This window comes from Megalopta genalis, chromosome 3, assembly GCF_051020955.1.
Source record: "Megalopta genalis isolate 19385.01 chromosome 3, iyMegGena1_principal, whole genome shotgun sequence".
Classification (NCBI taxonomy): Eukaryota; Metazoa; Arthropoda; class Insecta; order Hymenoptera; family Halictidae; genus Megalopta; species Megalopta genalis.
Window position 1 is genome coordinate 11,148,861 of NC_135015.1, and position 13,851 is coordinate 11,162,711.

General features: G+C 39.8%; 1 protein-coding gene and 1 long non-coding RNA gene across 6 annotated transcripts in view; one reads left to right on the plus strand and one right to left on the minus strand.

The window, feature by feature from the left end:
- The window catches only part of LOC117229670 (uncharacterized), a 447,677-nt gene that overhangs the window by 367,370 nt on the left and 66,456 nt on the right, over nt 1–13,851 (minus strand). The window lies entirely within an intron of this gene.
- Nucleotides 4,407–13,851, plus strand: part of LOC117229672 (uncharacterized) — a 190,080-nt gene continuing 180,635 nt past the window's right edge. Inside the window, exon 1 of one of the 2 annotated variants that reach the window (XR_013032935.1) lies at nt 4,407–5,387. This is a non-coding gene — a long non-coding RNA (uncharacterized LOC117229672). The remainder of the gene's footprint in view (nt 5,388–13,851) is intronic. The other variant, XR_004492611.2, reaches the window with a different exon arrangement.

Here is a 13,851-nt window from a genome sequence, read left to right on the forward strand (position 1 = left end):
AGGCTGTGCTTCTTCCTGGAAAAAAATTAAGTGAAAATGTAATTAATATTTGTTGATACAGCAATTGTTCACAAAATATGTATCAAAATTCAGAAGCCGCCAGTAACATCGCGCGTGAAACAAAATCCACGTTATAGTGTATTCAATTTGCAGACTTTCTAGTATCTTTCAATTTTTATGACAATCCACTAAAGATACGCGAAAACTTCAGATAAGAGACTAATTCGCAATGAAGTGATTAATTTTTTGGGAACTATGGAGTGTTAGGTTAACAATTACGAATTGTTAGCAATTATAATGAACAATTACGATTTAATCGTACAGCAAAACATGTCGGAACGAATAAGTAAACGATCGCACAACTGAAGTAAACCAAATCTATTAAATGCCAGATGAGATATAATTGTTAAGCAATTATTATGCCTGTTATTATGCCTGTTAAAGTATTGTTATACCTATTAGAAACGCCGAGTTAAAGATATTATCGAAGGTGCGTTCGAGTGGAAACGGTGATTGCACGCACATACCCGATGTGAAACGTCTCGGCGTCGACGCGCAAGAAACTATTTTCTGAAGGGGGTGTTACGTTCTGGGGAGCTATGGTAGGTGCGAGACTGGCGTTACTTTTATATCACGTTTCGTCATGCCGACGCGGCCCGCATAAAAATGGGTTACTCCGCGCTGGGTGTCTCGCGAAACTCACAACATTGCTCACCGGCCGTGTATGACAAAAGCGCAACACGCTATTCTACAAAATGCACACGTACTCTGCGGGTGCATCCAGTCAAGTGCTTGCTAGAGCACGGCTATCCCGAGCTTTAACCACGTACGAATGGTCGGAGACACGGCACTGAGATATACGATACCGGCGCGATTTATCATCGTGACAATTTCGAACGCGGCTCAGGCCGTTTTCATAGTTCGCTCTTACCGTCGAACCATTCGCGGCCGGCCATCGTGAACTGCGACAAAAGTTGCTTATATGATTAATCGAAGCTTTCCCGTAGGAACACCGGCGTCGTTCCAAGGATTAAGCTTCTTCCCCGGATGTAATATTTTAGGCAAACCGCATTGTCACTTCCGTCTCGCGGAATACTTCCGGTGCATTCTGATCACCGTACGATGAAGATGCTGAGGTAACCAACGATGGGAGAAATGGTAGAAGAAAATGCCTAAATATGTAATAGTATCATAATATTGAGTATTGAAACAGATGATCAGTTTTTGTCTTCTTTTCGTGCTTATGATGAACCGTAAATTAAGGGGGTATTTTAGTGTGAGTTTTTTGAGAAAATCAATTTGGACACAGGAAATAGAAAGGTTCCCAGATTAGCATTCGGCGTGAAATCTATGAGAACGGTTCACTGAAAGTTAGGGGTACAAGCAAGTATCCGGTCGAACGCATTCGTTTTGCGACTAACCGTCACACAGGACGAGTTTAGAAGTTGCAGCGGAGTCAACGCGCAAATGAAGGAAGCAGCCGGTTCGATTACATCACGGCTGACGGCTTAGTTTAATTAAATCCCAAGATGTTGATTAATTTCAAGACACTTTGGTCAACGCGTAGCGAAGAGTGGGAAGGTATATTCGCTTGGAGGAATCGTGTCCCTCCATAGTATTCGCGTTAACTGCTCAGGCGTTTTAATTACCCATCCCCAGTTCACCCTCGTTTCTACAGTAACACCAGTTACACGTATTATTTACGGGTAATCAGCCAGCACAGCACGTTAGAGGGTGATTCTTCAATTAAATTTGACTAAAGTCATTCGTGATGGTGCAAGCTCTTCCGTAGTGATTCGAGCTCTAGACAATAATATTTAATACTTTTCAGTAAAGTCGACTTTATGTAAGTATAGTTAAACAACATATTTGTCCGGAAAGAATGATTTTTAAGTTAAACACAGCAAGGGGTTAAATTCAGCTAACAAACCCTTCAAATGAATTTCCCTTCAAATGAAAACCCTTCGATTGTTTTCCTTTGTCACGAATAGTTAAAATCCACTGCCTAATTATTAGACGCAGAACAATGATGTCGCTTGACCAATTGCTAATTTCTGAAAGAGCCACGCACATTTCACGAAGAAACTTTGCAAATGCTGCGAGCTTTGGACCGAACTTGGTACAGTCTCGCGTATCCCTTGATTCATGATTCGAGAAACAAAGCAGCAACGCTGCAATATTACATGGCTTTTGTTTCTTCGAGAGTATCGAGGGAATAGAGGAGATCGTCAGGAGGAACAGGAGCGAAAAGGACAGTAGGAAGTTCCGAAATACAAACCAACGACCGAGTACATAGATTTTATCCATTCTCCTATCCGCGCGATGAAAACATAGATGTACATCGGATTTTTACTGGCAGTGAACTCTCTTTTATCGTAGCCGTGTAGTTTTACATTCGCATAAACTCGGTATATTCATTCCAGCATTTCGACGATTTAATAAATCATAGCGCATGCATCCGGCCGAATTTTCTTGGATCTTAAATAGCGTCCGCGTTATATAGTTCAGCGTTTTTATCCAACAGTTTGACGCACGACGTGCTCATACATTGTAAACGATCCTGTTTTTAGAACGGTTGCTTATTTCCAATTCAGCAGATTCTGGTCTAATTGCGGCATTGTCCAGATAGTGTTATTTATTCATGATCAGCCGCTCTCGGTACGGTTTAAGAACGATCTTCAATATAGCATCAGAATTTGGTACAAATTCATGGCATCAATTTATAAGGATGCAGATCTAAATTTGTTCGGTCTGATTTGGGAAACTGCAATTATTCAACGAAATATTTGTCTGCTCGGGTCTCATCTAAAATCGAATATATCATCAATGCGGTATATTAGCTGTAGTCCATCTATGCAGTCCATCAATCATAATATCGGCGATCTATTATGTGTGTAGTCTATCTAATATAATATCTGGGGTCTATTAGCTATTGCATATCCAGTATAATATCTGCAATCTATAAGATGTGGAAAAAAATTGTGTAATTTTCTATGGGGTAGACAGTAAATAAATTTTTTATAATTACCTACTACCAGCAGCAATTAAAAAAATAAGCGGTGAGAAGAATTTATCTAAACTGTGTGGACCTTCGAAATTCAATTGTATATGATAGATTTTTTTAATTACATATAATAATTTCTGTTGCTGATTAATAGATTTGTTCGAGCAAAACTGAACAAATAACATATGAAGGTCTGCAGTGTAATTACAATACTTGCAGTCAGAATATACATAGAAACAGTTTAGATACACATCAAGACTATGCAGTCAGATTCGAGCCAAGTTGCAAGGACACTTTATCTGACTTAATACTCTATTATCTCAGTCTAATTGCTGTAATGTGAGCAATAGAACCAATTCATTGACACGTATGCCAGCACATGTCAATTATGATACATCATATCATGGAATCAAACCAATATCCGAACAACACGTACATAGTATTATTGTAATCCATTTCATACCAGATCTCACTGTATCAGTATATAATTAGGAGGTAATCATCCTCCTAAGATGATGACTTTATGAAACTAAATTTACATAAATCAATATATGCTATACATATCGGAACAGGTCTTGTTTCAAAAAACGATGATACCTTGATACGTCTAAAGAAAAAAAATAATACAAAAACAACTATTTTCATGGTATCGTGTGAGCCGCATTGAACGATTCAACTTTGTTCTTAAGCATTCACGCGTATCATCAAAAATAACAAAGATACTTGGGAGTGTAAACATTAGGTGACTCACCGTGCATAATAAACTTGTGTGTACCTATCTATTGACGAGCGGCAGAGGTTGCTCATAGGAGGTTAGACATGAGCCGTTTATTTTGAAAGTGGCACAAGTCACTTTTCTTTTTTTTAACCCTAGAAAGATAACCATATGACAACGTACGTAAAAGATAACCATACGCTTCAGAGGCGCATGCTTTTCTAAGGCGTCAATTTTATACTAACAATGGATATTTATTTAAGTTAATCTAGTCATTTTAAAGGTTTGGCATTATTGTAAAAATAAAATGCATTTATATTATATTTTTTTATATTTTAAGTAATTTTAAACTTAAATCACTAGACCTCTATGAAAAATTAACAAAAATCAACAGTCTTCGCAGGCGCCTCTGCGACGTAGGTTATCTTTCTCGGGTTAATGAAAAGATACCGTTCAATTGTAATTAGTGTTACCATTAACTCGATTTTTTTGAAAAAGTGACTTATGCCACTTTCAAAATAAACGGCTCAAATAAATCGCCTGTACGAATTGACATCGTTTTCTTTTTCGAATCTTTTCCTTAATTTCTATTTCTTTTATTACATCGTTCTGCCTCGTCTACTTGCAATAATAAATGGTCTAACAAACACCCTCAATCGTTTGTTTCTTTTACGCGTTACATTATTTTTCACTGCGTGCCGGTTACACTCCCACTCATCTGTCTGACTCGCAATTCACACGCACTTCACTCTTTCTTTTTACTCACTTCGCACCTCGCGCACCTCGCGCGTAAATAAGGCAAACACCATAAATCAATGTACCCGTATGGGGCAATGTTGGCGGCTTACAATAGTCGTTGTTTTCACCACTATAATACCGTATTCTTATGGTTTCAGCACTAATGAGTAGATAAAATTCTAACATATAGAGACAGATGTTTTGTTATTTTTCTGACAACAAGGCACTCTCTAATTTATAGTTGCATTATCTTCGAATATATACATTATCTTCAAATTCCAACGAACAATACTCATATCAATACTTTTGCAGAAAACAGTGTCACTGCCTTTCCGATGCAACTATGTCGCCGCCATTGTACAAATTCGGCCCGATTCTTGAAGTTTTCAATTTGTTCGACAACGCCGAAGTTCACGGGGGTGATTTTAATTAAAACACCATCATGAGAAAACAGGCAGAAGTGCTGTTTCATGTTCGAGACCACTCACGATTCCCTCTCCATGGTAGAACGGCCGGCGGGCGTCCCGTTCTTTCAAAATCCGCGCCGCGGAGTTCATAATCTTCTGGTTGCGCTCGCGCAGCGTGATTCTGTCTCGTTCCGCGCAGCGTGATTCTGTCTCGTTCCGCGCAGCGTGATTCTGTCTCGTTCCGCGCAGCTTCCGAATAACGGAAATCCCAGGACGAGAACTTCCGGTCAAAGTTTTTCTAATTGATCGGAGTGAGACAGGTTGGGTAAGAGAGCCGTAGTGACCAGAGGGACGAGGACGGCCGATTTTCACCAGCTTTTACGGACAACGGGTGTGCCACGGGATGCTCGTGGAATCTTCCAATTCGACTAAGAAACTCGAACGACGTTGCTGGCAGTTTAATCGAATTCCACTGCGGAGACCGGAACTTGGATCTGCGGCTCAAAGCACAACACTTGGCCCTGTAAGTACATATGACCGGAAATACCGGGAGAAAGAAATGTGACTCTTTTCCGTGCAATAATATGTCAAGGTTATGATGCCGGTTTGTTAAAACGATTTTCGTTCTACAATATAGTTCTACAATATAGAACAATATAGTTCTACACACCAATATTATTTCACTTCCAATTAATTACATATGAGTCGTTCACAGGCCAAATCGGTTAACTCGACTTTTCTAATTTTTTAAGATCTAACCAGTGTCAAAATACTCGATCGACTCTGAGCTTTTTAAGCTTAAAATAGATTTCCTTCATGTAAAACTGAATGCAACGAAATAGCGAACATTTTTTAGTCATGGAATAATAGAGAATTTATCATTGTACCATGTATGTATGTATATTAGACAATTTATGATTCCATGTGTATATTAAACGATTTATGATTGTACATGTATATATTAAATAATTTATTATTTACATGTCTATTAGACAATCTATTATTATACATGTATGTTACAATACATGTAAATAGATTAAAGCTACAATCTTACTAGTTCATTCTATATTGTTTATTTAACTTTATATTTGAAAGGGAATTCGAGGAAGCAATGTATTATACTATTCTACCAGTTTTCCCGATCTTTATGTTTACTGACGTTTCGACAAATGGGGGGCTGCTCGCGTGCAGTCAGAGCTTTTGGTATAATTTAACCCTTAGCGGACGAGCTAAGATATTTGCTGAAATTAGATATTTGCAAAAATCGCCTCGTCCTGCTACCTGACTCTGCCGAAAAAGTCGTCGTCCGCTAAGGGTTGAATCACTCGTTATAGAAATCCTTTTACTGTCGAATTCTTATTTTCCGGCAGCCATAACTCAACACAGAATTGACTACGAAATGCAGAACATTATTTCTATGAATAAAAGGTACAACATAAATTGCGGTAACTTCTCCGCAGTAAATTTTTCGAGCAAATAAATAGCGGTAGCCATTGCACGTCCTCAATGGTACCGAGATATTACAATGCAAACAAAGCGCAAGTGCACGTTGCACCGCCACGTTTCCCGCGTTTAATATCAAACCTTGGTCAGCGGGGGTCTACCTCCTGAAGCCAGAAGACAAACGTTTCAATAGGTGGCCATGCAATTATGTAAATCTGACATTAATTTCGTTACTCAGCTATTATCGAGTTACGTCCGCTACCGCCCCGTTCAAAGCATCGGTTGATCTTGCCCGCCGTATTATATATTCGAGACTTGGCAACTTTGCCGGCCCCAGTTTCTATAAAGTGCCGCCCCGATCTATTAGAAAGTTCCACCATCGTCGTATTATCGCTATAATATATTTATCGTCGGCCGGATTTATACCGGTCAGAACTTCCGACGTCCAGCGCCAGTAGAACTACGCGAAGGATACTTACGTACCGAAGAAATGTTTCGAACGCATCGTTAATCATCCATTCGAATTCTCCATCCATTCTCATCCATTCGTTCTCCTAAGCTTTTTGACCCCTTGAAATGTATTCTTCTTATATCGCGTCATCTTCTTCTACAAATGTAGGTCGAGAAATACTTGATCTTTTCGTTTAATTTTTTAATGTCAAGATCAATGTTTAAGGGTCCCTGGTCTCAGGTATGTTTGCAAAATTTTGACTCGCTCGCCTTTAGGTAATTCGATACGAATGAGTGGCAATTATCGACCGTGCAACAGGATTGCGCGCCTCGATAATTGGCAATTTTCGTCTCCTTTTACGTATTTCGCGTTCCTTTGCCGCGCCGAGGATTTTCGCGACGCTATAGGATACCGGTTTGCATCTATAGAGTAACGTTCGGTGCAGGTAAATTTAAGATCACATAATAGGATCTTACGATACAGTTTTAGCTTCGTCAGTTTCCCCAACATCAAAGGTGTTGTCTGATGCGTGACTAAGCGGTCGTTAAGTCTATAAAGGTATTCACGCAGTACGTCTGTAACAAAGTTTGCAAAGGGACTAAGGAGAAAGGAGCCACGGGTGTTGGCGCGAGCGAAGTTAAACTTTAAAGCGGAAAAGTTAAGGGACGATATACCACGACGCGTTCAGAATAACGACGACAAAGCCGTAGGTTGATGCGGCGAGAGAGAAGAGGGAGTTCTAAGTAAACGAATTGCCTTCTTGATCGGGCCACGGGCTTTGAAGTTTCTGCGTGCACAGGTTTGTCCGAGTAAGGACTAGAGAGACTCTTCACGAAATTAGCAAAACTTCCGGAACTGGGCCTTCAACTTTCCATCCTTGAAATGTTCCATCGCATTCCTCTTCTGAAATCTTGATTAACTCGCGTTTACGGATCCAATTCGGTTCGCTTTGGTGTCCATCGATCGACATTATAAAGCGCGCCGGTAATTTCATCAGGAAAATTATAGTTAGTTGATAGCGTAAGCTTGATAGTATTGCAAGTTATTGAACATTCTATGACACTTGGGCATATTTCAAATAACGTTATTTGAAATATTATTTTCAAAAATCTATTATTTTATTTTAGGATTATTTGAGACAATCATTACAGATAATTGTGAATTGCTTTTTGGAAGTCGGGTTTGGAAGCAAGATAAATCTGGTGCTGTAAGATAAAAGGACCGATCTGACTACGTCAAATGATCAAACAAAAACTTTTGAAATTAAACGGTTTTTTAAAGTAAAATCTTATCGTTGCATGTTATTTGGAGGATTATTTCTTTAGTCATATTTGAAATAAAAGAATCAAGAAGTAATTAATTATTTGAAATTGTTATTATTTCAAATGGATCAATATTATTTGTATTTTCAAATAACAGCATTGAACATAACGGTTCGGAATGAATGATTTCAAACAGCTATTTCTCGTTTCCATTTGAAATAAAATTTGCTCAGATCTGCGCTCTACTAGGTCCACGTGTCGCTGTTTTTACTTCTGATGAAATCACTTTATCAAACTCGTTCGTATCATCTTCTTGTTCAGAGTCATAGTTACGAAAATTCTGAACAAGATTGTAGCTTAAACTGCTCAAGTTTTGTTGCTTTAGTTTACAACTCTCTGCGACAAGACTGCGGAAAATGTATGCTTCAAACGTCGACACTGTCTAATCCGCAGAACACAATAGAATAAGATTTTAAGACATTCGGGGGCTGTTGTTGCAAGAAATGACATTTCACTCAGATGTCACAGTAAAATTGGTTACTTTGTAAAATCGAAACTTTTTAAAAGCAAAATGGTACTCCATCTCGCTTTTGAATTCCGTCGTTTTCGCCCCGTTTGATTCCGGCTGAACATCCGATGACGCTAAACAAGGGAGCACATTAACCCGAGAAAGATAACCTACGTCGCAGAGGCGCCTGCGAAATAAACAACTGACTGCACCGTGGATGACGCAAAGACTGGAAGCACCCACTTTGCCAAGGCATGTGCGAAGCAACATTGAAAATATTCTTCCAAAATCTGCTGTACAGGCTTCCACAGATGATGAAAAAGAACCCTCAGCCAAAAAAAGGCGTTATTGCAGTCTTTGCACGTCTAAAAAGAAAAGAATGTCAAAGATGACCTGTGCCAAATGCAAAAAGACAGTTTGTGGTGAACACAAGAAAGACGTTTGTCATGACTGTCTCTAAAGAAATTTTTTATAATATTATAGTCTTTTTTACACTGATTATATTATAGTCTACTAGTTTGTAAGGATAAAACACTATTTTTTGTGATATTTTACGGGATTTGTTCCCATAAACCGAAGACTGTTGATTTTTGTTAATTTTTCATAGAGGTCTAGTGATTTAAGTTTAAAATTACTTAAAATATAAAAAAATATAATATAAATGCATTTTATTTTTACAATAATGCCAAACCTTTAAAATGACTAGATTAACTTAAATAAATATCCATTGTTAGTATAAAATTGACGCCTTAGAAAAGCATGCGCCTCTGAAGCGTATGGTTATCTTTTACGTACGTTGTCATATGGTTATCTTTCTAGGGTTAAACTCGTGAGATATAGCTAACGCATCGTCGAGGCGTTTAGAGTTGCCGGTTCGCCGACAGATAAACTTCGCCCCGACTGACCGTTATCCGTTAATTAGGCTAGCTTCTTGCGCGGTCGATTCCTCCCTTAAATTGCGCCGGTACGTGGCACACGGCTGGGCATTCCGAGGACGATTGCGCATATGCGTCGATGTGGAACCGCCCTCGCGGGCTCGTTTCAGCTCTCTGGTTCTCTAGCTCGCTCGCAGACTTCGCGTGTGTTAATATCTCTCTAATATAGTCCGACGGCCCGTGATCCTTTACACGGTTCCACCAGGGATTTCGAGTTCGGTCTGCGAGTCTCGCGCAGCATTCCGCCGATCCGCGGCAACCGAAGCTCAAATTATGCCAGGAGTATGCATTCTGTTTCGTGCACCAGTTTCTACCGACCGGGTCGCGGCGATTAAACGATTTCGCAACGCGATTGTGTTAAGATCCTTTGATACTCACTTAAAGCACATACGTGATCACGCGACAATTATTAACAGTTAATTACTTGCTGAAATTACGGAGACTCTTCTACAAAAAATGATTGAATAAATTTCTTAGTCCGGGTATATTTTACAATAGAAATGATGGAAGTTCTAAATAAGTACAGTCTTACCATCGTTCTAAAGCAACGCGCGTTAGTTACTTTTATGGCTTGATATGTTTGGTATGAACAGCCACGCCAACAACCTCAAAAATAGTTTAAAATTGAAGTATCTCATTCAATCAAATTAGAATTGAAAAGTTAAATTGTACGACATCTATTCGTGTGTGTTCTATTTATCGTAATAAACTTACTTCTCTTGGATTTATCATGAATTTTCCAGGCACTCATTTTATGTTTCAACTATACGCTTAAAAATAACTCACTATTATTGAAGAATCGTCGACGATATTCCCCGATATACGTTAATGTCGCTGTTTGGACCAGCGACAATATTAGACACCGACTAAACATAAACCCTCATATCCTATTAAAGACGCTCACGATTCCGACGTTTCGGGTCAGCGAGCAAGAACGTCACAGACCTGTTAAATATGGTCTTTGTTCCACCGAATCAGGCCGCGAGGTCATCATATTACTCGCGCACTTTAATTAAATCAGGATGCCGTCGAGAAGATTCGGCTTCTGAAGTTTAATTCAATGCCCGTCTTTCCTCGCCGCTACGTTTCACGTTGCCATTTAATCGCAATAGATATGAATTCCACGATGGTTCTTGACGACGAACGGGGCAACCCCGTGGCAAGTAACCCTCGCTCGAGAACACGCCTTTGCAGGCCGTTCTTCTGCACACGTGTCGCACGGAAACGCACACGTGCCGCACGGAAACGCACACGTGCTCCCGGCATAACGTTCTATATAGCAGCCGAAGTTTCGTACGTGCAATGACTTTGAAAAGCTCCGGCGTTCCGTGTCGATGGCAATTGTTTATCGATAATACAGCCACGGATCGTCTGCATAATCGACGTTCCTCGAAACTCCGCGAGCGTCGGCTCCGCTCGGCTCGCCTCAGCTCAGCTCGGCTCGGCTCCGCCGGCTTTTATCGCGATACGTACGCTTTCATCGCCACAGGGGCGGTATGTAGAACAGCATTTACAATACGTTCGCGTGAATCATAAATGTTGTTCTTCTTTTTTTTCTTTTTTCTTCGTCCGTTCGCGTGGATGTGGCCGTATGTGCGTGTGTGTGTGTGTTTTTTTTGCTTTATGGTCCTCGCGCGGCTGTTCCATTTATATCCACTTTATTTTACGTGCCCGTAAGCGATAAAACACTCGTTCGTCAGGAAACACTTAACTGCTCCCGGCGGGCACCGAACGTGAATCCCATTTGATCGCGTGTGCACGCGTTTTCGCGCTCACTTAGAAAATGAATTTTTCATAAATCTCCCGGTCGGACGTTAAATGCATCAATCAGCCGATGGAATCGGATTATACATATTTACATAACGCTGGTCGCGCTCTGGCCCGCCAATGTGTCAACTCCCACCGCTGGGAACGTAACGTTTCCGAAAGAAAGACGATCTTCTGGATGGTGCCTAATGAATCGAGCGAATATTTCGATATCTCGCTACTGGATTCAAGAGGGAAATTTCTTCTTCTCTTCGTAAGAAACAAAATAAATAAATAAATATTTTGTGAAAGATGACAAATGGAACTAACCAATCTGAAAGTCTCTATGTGGTTTTATTATACTTTTATCGTATTGTGCAGATTTTTTCCATTTTGTTTACTCAGAAATACTGTTCGTACGAAGTTTAGACTGGGATGTTGCGTGAACTTGCACATATGGTTATAGTTTTCTACAACCAACAAGAAAGATAATTCTTAGTGGAATATTAACACGTTCCGTGCCACGTGTACCATCGATGGTACACGCTTGCATGTTTACTTAGTGAACTGAACAAATTGTTTACAAGAAATTTAGAACCGAAGAATCAATTTCCACCGCAAGAATGGACGTTGATAAGTTTTTGTTACGTTGTTATGTGTACGAGAATTAATAATTGCACGTAATACATCAAGTTTTAGTAAAATATCAAAGTGTGAAGATTCGAGTAAAAAAAGCTCGGCACGGAACGTGTTAATAGTTTATGCCTGCATGTTCCATTGTAAATTTACCTAATTTTCAGCGAACATCTGGAAATATTCAAAATTTCGTTTAAATAATAAATTATTCATTTATCATGCAACGTATTTGTTCGTTTAAATAAATAATTTCGTTCAAAGTTTCGTTTAAAAATATTGAAAAATTATCGGTCATACGTAGACTTCTCTGATTGGTTATGTTTTGTGAAGTTACTAAAAACTTCGGTGAGTTTGAAGACGAAGTTCAGAATAAACATGTTCTCATACTGTTCTAGTAGACTACTGGGAGCAGCAGGGTAACAAAGTTCATTTTTTTACAGAAATGCTGCCACATTTCTGAAAACTGTATAATTTAAAGTAACATCTCTAGTTTGCATACCATCCGTTTCAGTCAACATTGCGTTCTCAAAAATGTAGCGACTTTCTCTATTTCTCACAGCTGCGATCGCATCACTCTTTTTATATTTCCACGAGGAAGCTGCAATTTTAAATATTCAATTTTGAAAACCGGTTAACATTTTCAGAGTTTGTCCAATTCATTTTTAAAGCACCCGGACATTTATCTGTTTATTTAACTTTTTCAGCGACGACCAAAAGAAATGTGTATTTCTGAGCGGAAAATACCAAATCTGTTTGATGTACATAGTTTGGTAATGTTTCGGAAAGCGATCATAAAAATTCAGTAAAAGCTGATAATTCGAAAATTTACAAAGGAAAATGAATTAAGAAATAAAACTGTTATTTCTGAAAAATACTAAGAAATCAACATTTTCACCAGTACAGCCAGCAAACTGAAAATCTGTGGCAAAATCAAACTAACCCAATTTTCTTTCTCCAGAAATTGCAAAAAACAGTTATAATATATATTCGTCAAACAAAATCAAACGCTACGAAACTGATGGTCGCGAAAAAAAAAGAAGTACGACCTCCAGATCGTGGCGCCTTTTTACGTGCGCACCTCGTGCAAACGCATAATTAAAATTACGACATCCGACAGCAATTTGAAACGCCCACAGATCTAATAATTTCGTTTCACGAATTCCCCGCTGCGAAGGAAGACAGAACAGGGTGAGCACATTTCTCACGTGGAAAAACATTTTCATAAGCGATCCCCTTTCGCGATCGACGTGGCTCCTCATAGATCAAGGGGGCGAACGTCGGAGTAATGATCGCGCGGTTGCCCCGCGGCGCGTTTATCGAGCGCTTAGTTTCCTCTTTTTCCAGGGCGCGCGGCAGACCGATACCGCGTCAAATATTTGCATCTTTCAGAACGGCTTTTATCGACTGGCTTGTCGAATCGCATCTCGCCCTCGCATACCACCCCCGCGTTCGGTTCTCGCGCTCCCGTGCCCCGTGTTCCCGCGGGCCCTGCGGACATAATCCGAGAGCTTTCGGTTCCGTAAACCAACCGCGCTATCCATCAGGAAGATGGTTCGTTCTCGGGCTAGAGACGAAGTCGCGCAACGTAATATGTGCCGTTGTAATGCATACAAACGAACGCGGGTCACGTACCTATGTGTAAACGGCGAGCCAGCCAGTGTTCGGTTTGAGAAATTACGTGTTACCTCGAAGATTCGTGGAAACTCGTAGGCGGCCAACGATATTAATCCCGGACACGTTATTAGAATTGTTTATCGCCGCAACGGATAATTCACGGCGCGGCAAGGCTCGCTGCGGAAAGAATGCCTGAGATGCTTCTTAACCCTAGAAAGATAACCATATGACAACGTACGTAAAAGATAACCATACGCTTCAGAGGCGCATGCTTTTCTAAGGCGTCAATTTTATACTAACAATGGATATTTATTTAAGTTAATCTAGTCATTTTAAAGGTTTGGCATTATTGTAAAAATAAAATGCATTTATATTATATTTTTTTTTATTTT